Consider the following 12,547-nt stretch of genomic DNA (forward strand, 5'->3'; position numbering starts at 1 on the left):
TTGACTAAGCCTGAGCGTTGATTTTTACTCATTTTCTGCAGCACGATTTTGTGTTCAGCACTTTGATCGACTGTGATGTTTTTAAAGTGCTTTATAAATAAAGTTGGATTGGATGCTATTTCTGTCAAAGTACAATGATATATGACTGTTCAATAAAATAAAGCGTTACCATTTCAATTAAACTTTGTCTCTTTAGAACAAGGAAGTTGCACATAAACATTAGTTTTAAGCGATCGCCTTCAAGACTCAGCACGGGCCAGAGCTGTGATCACAAACATGACATAACAACAAAAAATGTAGTTGCCTTACCTTTAATTTCAAAAAAGTAGACGCAGAGGAGGAAACATACACCAAGTCGAAGTCCCATCTTTCATTGTCAGGCAAATTGTGTTGAGGAAGTCGGAACATGAGGCGTTGACTGACTTCCTATACGCCTCTGTAAGTACAGTATCGTTAACTTACAACCAAAATACCAGTGGCGGCTGGTGATGTTTAAACCAGGGGGGGCTGTTGCCTCTACCTACCTTCAATTATATTTTAGAAGATGCTTATAAACATTGTTTTTAACTTAAAAAAGAAAGTTATCTTTGGGGCATGTAATAATATCATTATTTTATGTAGAATATATTCAAAACTTGTTTAGTTTTATTCAACAATAAAATAAATAATTTCTGCCTTAAGTGTAATGATAGTCACTATACATATTTTTGTTGTGCACCACTGAGTTGTGTTTTGTACCAACAGAACCAGAACAAAGGCAGGAGGTGTTTCCTCTTTGATTTCATGTACAGTTTTAGTCCCAGACCTGCTATGGTTTCATTATGAGCCTCAGAGCCACAGGTTTAAACCCGTATAAACCGTCAGACAAATGATCCGCTCAGAAATAATGTGCAGCTCACGTTTAGAAGCTCCTCCTCCTCCTCCTCCTCCTCCTCCTCCTCCTCCTCCTCCTCCTCCTCCTCCTCCTCCTCCTCCTCCTCCTCCTCCTCCTCCTCCTCCTCCTCCTCCTCCTCCTCCTCCTCCTCCTCCTCCTCCTCCTCCTCCTCCTCCTCCTCCTCCTCCTCCTCCTCCTCCTCCTCCTCCTCCTCCTCCTCCTCCTCCTCCTCGAATGAAGTTTCCCTCTCCTGTCGTAGCTCCTCCTCACGGTCCTGAATCTTCTCTCCATCAAATGTCCACGTCCTGGGACAGAACTGTCTGTCCAAGTCAGCGAGGGTTTTCCCAAAGTGTGAGATAAACAAGCAGCAGCTAAAGCAGATGAGCTAGTTAGCATCGTCATGCTACCTCCAGGAAAGTCCGTTTAGACGTGACTTCTGACTGAAGAAAGTTGTCCCAAGTCCATTAGTTTGACTAAATCCTTTCACCTCCTCTAAGGAAACAACACGAAGCTTCTCCGTCTCTCAAATAAGAAGTTTTTCCTCCGATCGTCCGTGAGCTCAGAGCTGCTCCCACAACGGGCTACTCGCGTTTGTTTACAGGAGACGCTTCCTCGTCTTTCACCTGTTAAATCCCCGATGGGCGCTTGGCCTCAGCGCCCATCGGGGATTTATTATTGCGCGTCTCTGATTGGTTGAATTAATGATATACAGTGACGTTTTTATACCATAGTAGAGCGCCATTGGTTAGATTGCGTGGGCGCTGTTCCTGCCGCCCCAAGCACAAAACTACACATTTATGAGGCTGTTGCAGCGCTTATGTTGCCCCCTCGAAATCACCAGGGAGAATCAGTTGGCTTTTCAAAGTTTATTTCGAGCTCAAATATTACAGAAAAGAAAAGGGTACATAGGTCCCCTGTGAATAAAGGATAAAATAGTTTAGCGTACTATGGATTAAGTTAAAATGGACAAACAGATAAAACGACACTTACACGTCCCAGATGTGACAAGGCTTAGGCCACGGCCCGACTACTGCGCCACAGCTTCTGCCCTGAGGCTGTGGACCTAGCTCTTTTAAACTAGCATCAACAGGTCACGTGATTGACGTGCTTCCGGTTTCAATTAATAAAAGACAGTGTTTAATTTTAGCGAAAAGATTAATAAATACTGTTATTTACAGTGAACCATTTACCAACAATAAGAAAGCGCTTAAATACTTTGTCGAAAATGGGCTGACAACACCCTCCCCCACTAAAAATAATGTTAAACCAACATTCCCTTAATCCTACTGGGGGGTCTTACTTGACTTAGACCATAAATTGTAGCAAATAAACAATTTGAACCACAACAATACTTCACAAAAGAGTCCAGGCTAAATGAATAGTGTCCGTTATCCAAGAGTCCTTTGGCACGGCGGTACGCGCAGGTTTAAAGGTCCATTTCCGTATTTGGGTAGATAGTCCGTTGAAGCATTGGTGGGCCCCAGAATCTTCAGAAGTGACTCAAGGAAAATACCTTCTACCCAAGATTTTGTAGCAGCATAGCAAATCAACTAAACAAATAGCATGTACTACTTAAACCATAATTAAAGTACATTTACTACTATTGCACATATCTCTATTGCACACAAGCCACCTACTTTAAAAGGTGCAAAGTGCAAAGTGCAACTCAATTAGCAGGTACATAAAGTGCATGTTACTACTGCATTACGACTGGGAATTAAAAAGGATATAGGTTGGCCGAGGTGCTGAAGAAGCCGTCTCGGACCCTCGCTGGTTTGGACACACCGACAGGACAGGTCTGCACTTCCCGGACCGTGGGCTCACCAAGCTGGTCGTAGGTGTACAAGCGCCTGGGCCGTCTAGTTCTGACAGGTCTTGCAGATCCCTCCGAGGAGTCTGAGGAGGATGCCTCTCGCTCAGATGAATCCGCTTCCTGCACTGGCTCTGGCTCCGGCTCAGGGTCAACCTCTGGGATCAGGATCACCACTTCAGCTCTCTCCTCAGCAGGTGCAGCTCCCTGTTCGGGCTGTCTTGGAGTGGGGACTCTAGGTTGGAACTCTCTGGCAGTTGGATTGAGCGGCTGAAGAGCGGGTTGGGGTGGCAGGACGAGATGGTAGTCTTCCTCACTAGAGCTCTCTGTACCTGCAGGCTGGATGTTGCACTTAACACTTGTCCCTCTTCCTGGCGACGTTCTGGTTCTCCTGCTTCTCCTTTTAGGGTTGGGGACGACAGGCGCTGGTTCAACCAGGTAAGGACAAGGTAAGAGCAAGTTTCTGTGCAGCACACGTCTTCTCCCTACAGCATTCAGAGGCTCAACCACATAGACAGGGCTTCCAGGGCCTTTGCTCTCCCTCACCACATGGACAGTGTCCTCCCAGTGACTGCGGAGCTTCCCCGGACCACCTCGAGGCGTGAGATTTCTCACCAATACATGGTCACCCGGGTTCAGCGTGGAGCTCCAGGCGCGCTGATTGTAATAATCTTGGCCCTTTTTTGCAGACTTCCTCATGTTCGTCAGGGCAATGGCATAGGCTTCCTGCATTGCCTCTCTCCACTTCTCCGCATAGCCAGCAGGGGTCTGTTTCTCTGCGTCACCGAGCTTCTTGGGAAACAAGAGGTCAACTAGGAGGGTTGGTTCACGTCCAAAAAGCAAGAAGAAAGGGGAGTACCCTGTCGCCTCGTGGATGGTGGAGTTGTAGGCATGAACTACTTTGTTGAGGTGCTCCTTCCATCTGGCCTTTTGTGTCTCCTCCAGTGTCCGCAGCATACTCAACAGAGTCCTGTTAAAACGTTCGGCAGGGTTAGCTTGGGGGTGGTAAGGTGTAGTGCGAGAGTGTTGAATACCACCATATTCCTGGAGCTTCCGAAACAGCTGGTTCTCAAACTCTCTTCCTTGGTCGTGGTGGATCCTGGATGGAAACCCAAAGCGTGGGATAAATTCGTCAAACAGCTTTCTGGCAGCAGTTTTCCCAGCCTTGTCTTTGGTTGCGTAGGCCTGAGCGTATTTAGTGAAATGGTCCACTAAAACCAGGATATACTCCTCCCCTCCGTTGCTTTTCTCCAGATGTAAAAAGTCTATTGAGACCATCTCGAATGGTGCAGAAGTTTCAATGCTTTGAAGTGGTGTCCTTGTGACTCTGTTGGGCCTTTTGTTTTTGATGCAGCTGCAGACACGTGTAACGTAGTGCTCCATCTCCTGCCTCATTTTTGGCCAAAAGAAGCGCTCTCGGGCCAGGGCCACCATCCGGTCAGCACCCAAGTGTCCCATCTCCTCATGGAGGTACTTGTACACCAGGGGCTTCAAGGGCTCTGGCACCACCAGTTGCAGCCTGTTGTTGGTCTTCCTCCACAGGAGTCCATCTTCACCCAGCTGCAGCTTTGGCCATTCTCTCAGGAGAACCCGGACTTGCTCACTCTCTGCAGCTTTGTCTCTGTACTTCAGGTAAGTGTTTTCTCTTTTCAGGTTGGAGACCCTCTGGATGGCTGGATCTGCATTCTGCTGGGCCTGGATGTCTTGGACGGAGAAGGGCTGAAGGGGTGGTACAGCACTGCCATCTGGTGGTAGGACATCCACATTACAGGTGACAGCAGAAATCCAGTTGATCTCACCTGTTTGGCTGCTTTTGACTGCTTTACAGATGCTGTCCATGACCTCCGGCTCACACTCTTCCGTGCACTCCTGCATGATGGTTTTGATGGGCTTAGGTCTGCGAGAGAGAAAGTCAGCATCTGTGTTAGTTTCCAGGTCTGTACTTGAGTGTGAATCTATAGTCTGCCAGCTCTGCAACCCAGCGGTGACCCGTGGCGTTGAGTTTTGCCGACCTGGTAACGTAAGTGAGTGAGTTATTGTCACTGTAGACTGTGAAGTGTGGCGCGTGGAACAGGTAGTCACGGAAACGCTCTGTGATGGCCCATTTCAGTGCGAGGAATTCCAGTTTTCCTGAGTGCAGCTTGTAGTTCTTCTCTGCAGGCGTCAGGGTTCTGGATCCGTAGCCAATGACTCTCAGTGCGCCATCTTGTCGCTGGTACAGCACAGCACCGAGCCCTTGCTCTGAGGCATCAACATGGAGAATGAAAGGCTGCTCGAGGTCTGGATATGCCATAACAGGTGGATTTGTAAGTTGGTTCACAAGCGTCTCTAAAACTGCTCTGTGTATCTCTGTCCACTGAACCGGAGAGAAGGGTGGGAGCTGAGCACCTGAATGTTTTGTCCCCTTTTTGTGGCAGTGTTTTGGCTCACCTTTGGGCTTTGCCAGCAGCTCATACAGTGGCTTTGCAGTCCTGGAGAAGTCCTGGATGTAAGCTCTGTAGTAGCTCAAGAATCCCAGGAGCTTCCTCACCTCTCTCACTGTAGCTGGGGTCTGGTACGTGAGCGCCTTTACTGCCTCCACCTCTCTTGGGTTCATCCTGTATCCTTCTGCAGAGATCACACGACCAACATAAGTTACTTGTGGCTTAAACAACTCACATTTTTCGGCTCTCAGCTTCATCCCACAGGCTCTCTGTCGCCGCAGGACTTGTCTGACGTTTTCCACATGTTGGTCAAATGTGCGGCTGAAAACAAGGACATCATCCAGATAGGGCACACAGACTTCATCCCTCAGATCTCCCAGGCATCCCTCCATGTGGCGTTGAAAAGCAGCCGGGGCATTTGAGAGGCCAAATGGGATCCTGGTCCACTCATAGAGTCCCCATGGTGTAATAAAGGCTGTGTATGGTCTGCTCTTCTCGCTCATGAAGCCTTGGTGGTATGCTTTGCCCTGGTCCAGGACGGTGAACCAGGAGTTTCCACCCAAGTTTTCCAGGATTTCTTGGATCCTGGGGATGGGATGACGGTCTGGCCAGGTCTTCTCATTCAGCAGCCTGTAATCAATGCATAACCGGAGAGTGCCGTCCTTTTTCCTGACGCAGACTACCGGTGAAGAGTAAGAGGAATAGGACTTCTGAACCCAACCTCTACTCAACAAATCCTGAATGTGAGCCTTGACCTCCTGATACAGGTGTCGGGGTATGGCATTGTATGTTCTCTGGACAGGAACAGAGTCTTTCAAATTAATGTCCATTTGCAAAACAGTGACACAACCAGCATCCCACTCATCTCTGGCAAACACGTCACCCTCCTCCATCAGCATCTGACGAACTCTGTGCTGCTGCTCTGCCGAGAGGTGACTCAGATCTACAGGCGGGACCCAGGGCTCCCTCTGTGGTGCTTGACTGGGCTGCTCCGGTGAGGATGTGGCACTGCCCTCTGGTGACTTGGGCTCTAGTGGATAAACAGCATCAACACTGTGTAACCAGCCAAGCGTTGTGGGGCCACAAAGTTTAATATCACAGTCTGTTGTGTTTTCAACAGTTACCTTAATCCTTGTATTCTCTTGATGTTGAATGAGCTGTTCTCTTACTTTGAGTCCTGTGGGCCACGGTGTCTCCGGGTTAGGCTCCAACACGACGTGAGTTCCACAGAGCAAACCTTGCTGTAGATAGTTGCATTGCACTTGGATGGCGTTCCTCTTTGGGACAGTAACTGGCATTCTTCCCAGACGAGCAATGTGGGGGTTGTTTTCAGGTGACGGCTTCTGTAAAACAGTTAGAACAGCCCTCGCAGTTTCCTGACCCACATCAAGTGCTGAACAAAATCTCCTTACCATGTGACCAGAAGGAAAACAGCTTCCAAGACCCTCATTTGCCAAAGCCAGCTCCTCAATTACATTAAATCCAATAATAGGACGTTCCAGATCTGTAGAAGCGACTAAGATAGGAACAACTACTGGTTCATCACTCATCCCAGCAACAGCATCTTGTGACAGTGCAAACTTCACTTCAATCCAGCCCTGGTATGGAATCTTTGTCCCATTTGCTGCGGACAGATCCAGCCCTCCTTCTTCCAGTAACTCTTCCACAGGTCTCACAGTAACATGGGGTAAGTGTCTCTGCTTCCACTCATCTCCAATAATGGACACTTGTGAGCCAGTGTCCCACAGCACTTTGGTGTAAACATTGTTCATTGTGGCTCGAACAAGGCACCTCCTCCCCACCAGCTTAGCAGTTTGATGTTGTTTACCAGTGAGGGGCGCTGTGGTGCAGAATATGTCTGTGTTCTTACCAAGATGTACGCTGGTTTCGATCTTGTTGGTGGAGGCTGTGGTGTTCCTAGGCGCTCTGCGGCAACCAACGGCCCAGTGGTCTATGCTCCCACACTTGTAGCAGTGGTCGCATTTCCCCCCTGGATTGGTCCGCTGGCACTGGTGACACTGCCGGTTGGGGCGTGTCCTTGGTGGTGGTCTGTTGTAGCTGTGGCTGGCTTGTCCCCATGGTGGTGGTTGTCCGGGTGGCTGGTGCAGGCTTGACAGCTGAGTGGTGAGATTCTGAATGGCTTCACAGATTGCTTTGTTCCCCTGGTCTACTTTCTCCATCAATGTGTCACGTTTTTCAAACTTTTGCTTTTTATAACTGGTAGAGTTACTGTCATAACTGCTGCTCTCTGAATCAGTGAAATGTGGATCATTACTCACCGCTAACACCTTGGCTCTGGATTTGCTTGACAGCTTGCCCTTCCTCTCCATCTCCAGGTTGTAGGCGGCGGTCATTTTCTCCAGCAGAACTTCATCAGTTATTCTTGGATTTTGCAAATATGGCTTTAAGTCAATACGGATGGTGTCATCTTGGAGTCCGGTAAGTATGGTTTGCAAAAACTGATTTTGGATGAGCTCTGGGCTGTACTTCAAGCCAGTGTCTGCTCTTTCTGAAGCAAAGAGTATCTGTTGCCTCAAGTCCATAGCTCGAACTAAAAACTGGACTGGAGTCTCTCCGTGATCTTGTGCAGCACGAGTTAAGGAGTGGTACAGCTCATTAGAATCTTTTTCAACAAAATGAGTCCGCAATATTTGTTTCAGAGCTTTCAATGACAAATCATCTCTACTTTCCAGATAACTTCGCAGTTTTGTTCCTGGAATAATAGCTTGAAGGACTGCATCAATAATTTCGCATTCATCATATCCTTTCTTTAATGCTTTTGTAATTTGTCTTTCTAAACTTGCATATCCCAGCTTATCCGTTTGATTATGTTCACCAATTTGTCCATTAATTTTCAAGTCTTTTCTATACATTGGGTGAACAACAGTTTGAGTTCTTTCAGACAAATTATTAGCGGCAGTAAGCGTGGTGGCAGAGGTGCGTGGTCTTACCACAGGTTCCGTGTTGCTGGGCGCAGTACCAGCTGTGTCCGCCAGAGGGCGGCGTGGCGACGTGGGACCAGACGTAGACAGCGTTTTTCTCAGTTCATCAATTCTGTCATTTATTTTCAATAAAAATGACATTCCTCCATCTTCAAGCGACGTGACATCCTCACACTCCAAATGCTGCAGAATTAGCCTTCTCAATTTGCGAGGTGAGTTTTTTTCTTCATCTTCAACGTTGATTTCAAGTGTAGTGCATATTTTAAGAAGTTCCGAAGCAGGTAAGGCAATTAGCTTTCCCTCGATTTCTTCCAGCATATTATCCCATTCAGACACTTGTTCGTTAAAGTCTGGCATGATTGGAAAGTCTTTTACCTTGGCTTTGATCGTGACTTGCGGTGGGTTGTGTCGTCTTCCTTGACCTCGCTTCCGTTAGCATTAGCTCCGTGATAGCTTCGTGTTGGTGTCTCTCGTAGCGTATTCCACTCACGAATATAGTCCACACACGCGCTCCGGTAGCCACAATCCACGGTAGCGATCCAGGTCATCCACAAACTTAATCCGACCGGGCAGAAACACCAAGATTTTGTTGCCCCCTCGAAATCACCAGGGAGAATCAGTTGGCTTTTCAAAGTTTATTTCGAGCTCAAATATTACAGAAAAGAAAAGGGTAAACATAGGTCCCCTGTGAATAAAGGATAAAATAGTTTAGCGTACTATGGATTAAGTTAAAATGGACAAACAGATAAAACGACACTTACACGTCCCAGATGTGACAAGGCTTAGGCCACGGCCCGACTACTGCGCCACAGCTTCTGCCCTGAGGCTGTGGACCTAGCTCTTTTAAACTAGCATCAACAGGTCACGTGATTGACGTGCTTCCGGTTTCAATTAATAAAAGACAGTGTTTAATTTTAGCGAAAAGATTAATAAATACTGTTATTTACAGTGAACCATTTACCAACAATAAGAAAGCGCTTAAATACTTTGTCGAAAATGGGCTGACAACACTTACAGCACAAGATGAACCAGGCAGACAAAATGACACGCTCCTTCACCTCCGCTCTCCCTCCCTCAGTGTAAAAAACACCTGTACATAAGAAAGTTATGACTTTTCTAAACTTAAAACTTTTTATTTTATTTGCAAAATTGATAGGAGGGGCGGCGCCCCACCGCCCATAATGGACCAGCCACCACTGCAAAATACATCTTCACTGCACAACAAACATACACACTCAAATTAGAAACATCACAACACAAAATGTCTTGTTTCACATTTTATTGAATCAGTTTAAAAAGTTAATCATTAATCTCTGTACAAACACACTTTACATTTCACTGGTCAGTCCTTTCACTTGGTCGTACATACTTACAGCATTTAATCCACATAAAAACAAGCCACTGCTTTACATCGCGTCAACATCCTCTGTAAATAACAATCCAGTCTCCTGTTGCTCTTTATACCTCAGGCCTCTCACACTCAGCATCACCAACCACAGAAAGATAGACTATTCTGTTAGTTAGAAACATGTATTTACAAAACTTCATAAGAAAAATCCTTCATCCTTTGAGATCGAAGACTAATAATGTCTCTTTGTTGCTGACTGGTCTACACTGTTCAACAGAAGCTTCATGTCACTTTAATGTTTTATCATGTGGATACAGATGAGACATTTGAATTTACAGTCGGTGACTCGCCTTATCAAGAACTCTACATTTGGCCCAGCCGTTAATGTTGCTGTCATGGAGCCAGCAACCTAGACGGTTAAACCTGTTGTGTATGTTTTAGGTTGATTAGGGACTAGTGGAATGGAAAGCTATGTGATTAGGCCCCTGTCTGAGCTAGAAAGTGGTGTTCTGTGCAAACCCCTTGTACCAAATATAACAAATATACAAAACTATGCATTTGTCGAATGTAACAAAAATACCCCTACAGTGTGTCTGAAAACCCTAATGTTTCCTGTAATATATTCAAATTTACTACAAAACAATGTGCAGTCATGGTTGTGTTATTCCCCTTTTCTTTTTCCCCTGTGTCTGTAAGTGGGCAATATTTACATGTTGTTTTTCCCACTCATGTCTCGTCCGTCACATTTCGGAAAATACATTCAATGAGTCTCTATAAAGATCTAAAACTAGGTCCTTTTATACAGAAGTAAGCCGAGGGCGTCATGGTTATTTTGAATTGAACTTTTTTGAGCTTTGTTCCATTGATGCTTGAGTAAAGATGCTCCACCTTCCGATGTGGTACCCTTGCTTTCCAGGAAGTTCTCCCCCACAGCCAGACACCTTCACATGATCAATTCTGCTCTCAAACTGCCTTCACGTCCACACATTAGCCTTATATATTGAGCTCCACTGCTGTAAATGCACTGCCTGTCAGAAAACAGGACATTATGGACTTGGGTTTTGAAAGTACCACCATTTCAAGGCTTAGTTTCATTTTTCGGGTCAAATTGATTTTAAAACTAACTTAAAGGGACAATACACAATTAAGTATTTTCTTTCCCCTATATGTTCCAGCAATGTCCTAATGTGTAGAGCGAGCTCAGACCCACAACTGCCTCTAGAATCCTGCACTGTCACAAAAAAAAAGTGTTAATTCGGGTCCGAAATATCATCCTGCACGAGCTTAATATAGAGAGAGAGGAAGTTCAGCTCAGTATCGTGCATAGCAGCCTTCCCTATATGGTGATGACAAATTTTTTCAACCAATTAGAAATTTACCACCACTGGGGGAAGGTACAGGAAATTGTGAGTGGTTTTTGGTGCAACGGCTGTTTTCACAATCTGCAAATGTATGTGAAACAGGCACAGTATCAAAATACATGCAGCAAACTCAGAACTGTGACAGAAATGAATGTAGCCACAGATAACAAAAAAGAAAAAACAGATTCGACTGCACCCTAGCAAACTAGTATCATGGTGAACAGGGTGACTTATTCCATATAGAGAATGTTGGTTTGAGCTGCTCAGTCACTGCATGAGGAGACTATAACAGAGGAGCTGGTGTCTGAGTGTCAGTGCAGAAATCATCAGAACAGCACAAAAGGGCTTTAAAACATGCCCTGAGATGATGTGTTATAACATAAAGGCTTTGTTTAAAGGTAAACTTAGTCCTACCTTAAAGAGACTAGATGCAAGTTGGTCATTTAATACTCACTACTGCCACATCAGGTTTTATGTGTAACTTCAGCTTGAGCTTCTATCTTAACCCTTTAAAGCAGGGGTAGGCAACGTCAGGCCCAGGGGCCAAATCTGGCCCTCCAGCACAGCACCTCTGGCCCTTAAGATGATTTTGAGAAACATTATTACACAAATCATATTAGAGTTAAATGGAAGAAAAAAGTTAGAAATACTGTCAACACACCCGATGAGATCATATATTATGTACAACACTGGCATTTGAAAGAAGTGCACTGGAAAAAGAATAATCGTTTCAAGGAAGAAATGACATAAATCTACTTAAATTAACAGATTAAATCTAAGGTTTGAGTAGATTTGGTCTGGTCTTAGACGAGATAAAACCTCTAGTAGTCGTTATTCTCTTTTTTATTCTTGTTCCATTGGCGCTATAGCATTTGTATCTTGGATTAGTTCAAACCGACTCAAATTCAATATAGAAAAACTTTATTTCAAGCAATTTTAAGACATTTATCTCATTTAAGAGGTTAAGTTTCCAGTGTTGTGCTTTACTTTGGGCTATTAATCAGCGGCTTCAGCTCTCGGTCTGTTTACAATAAAGAAAATCGGCCTCCGCCAAGAAACCTTGTTTGGGAGACAAATAATGTTTTTTAACCGGTCCAAACCAGATCTAAGTCAGTCTAAAACTGGTCTAAACCAGTCTAACAGTTGTCAAAAGAAGCCGAAATCAGTCCAAACTTGATCTAAACCAGTCCAAACCAGGTCTTTATCAGTCCAAACCAGCATAAACCAGTCCAAACTAGTCCAACCCTTATCTAAACTGGATATTTTGAGTATTACTCACTTAGTAGAGAATGGTAGAGATAGGCAGAATCAGAAACAACACATGATTCAATGAAGTATGTTCTACCAAATGGTTAAGCAAACTATTAAAGGGTTAAGCTCGTGCATGACGGCACTTCGGACCCGAATCAACAGATTTTTGAGCGACAGTGCAGGATTTTAGAGGCAGTTGTGGTGAACAGGTCTGGGCTCATTCTACACATTAGGACATTGCTGGAACATACAGGAAAATACATCATTTTGAATTTTTTAAACTCTGTATTGTCCGTTTAAAGTGGACATATTCTGCAAAAAAGGGGGAAAAAAGCAGTAATAATAACAAAATAAAGTTTATGCAAAGAAAGGATCAATCTCAATATTGGGTTCAATTATATTTTTTCACAATTAAAATAACTGCATGTAGCATGAGTCATTGACCTCAGCTCAAACTGTATCATTAACACACAAATATCTTCCATCGTTTTGTCTCAACTCCAAAACTTGGTGTAGTTTCTGCCAAAGAAATGGCTGT

This window comes from Gobius niger (assembly GCF_951799975.1).
Source record: "Gobius niger genome assembly, chromosome: 13".
In the NCBI taxonomy this organism is placed as follows: domain Eukaryota; kingdom Metazoa; phylum Chordata; class Actinopteri; order Gobiiformes; family Gobiidae; genus Gobius; species Gobius niger.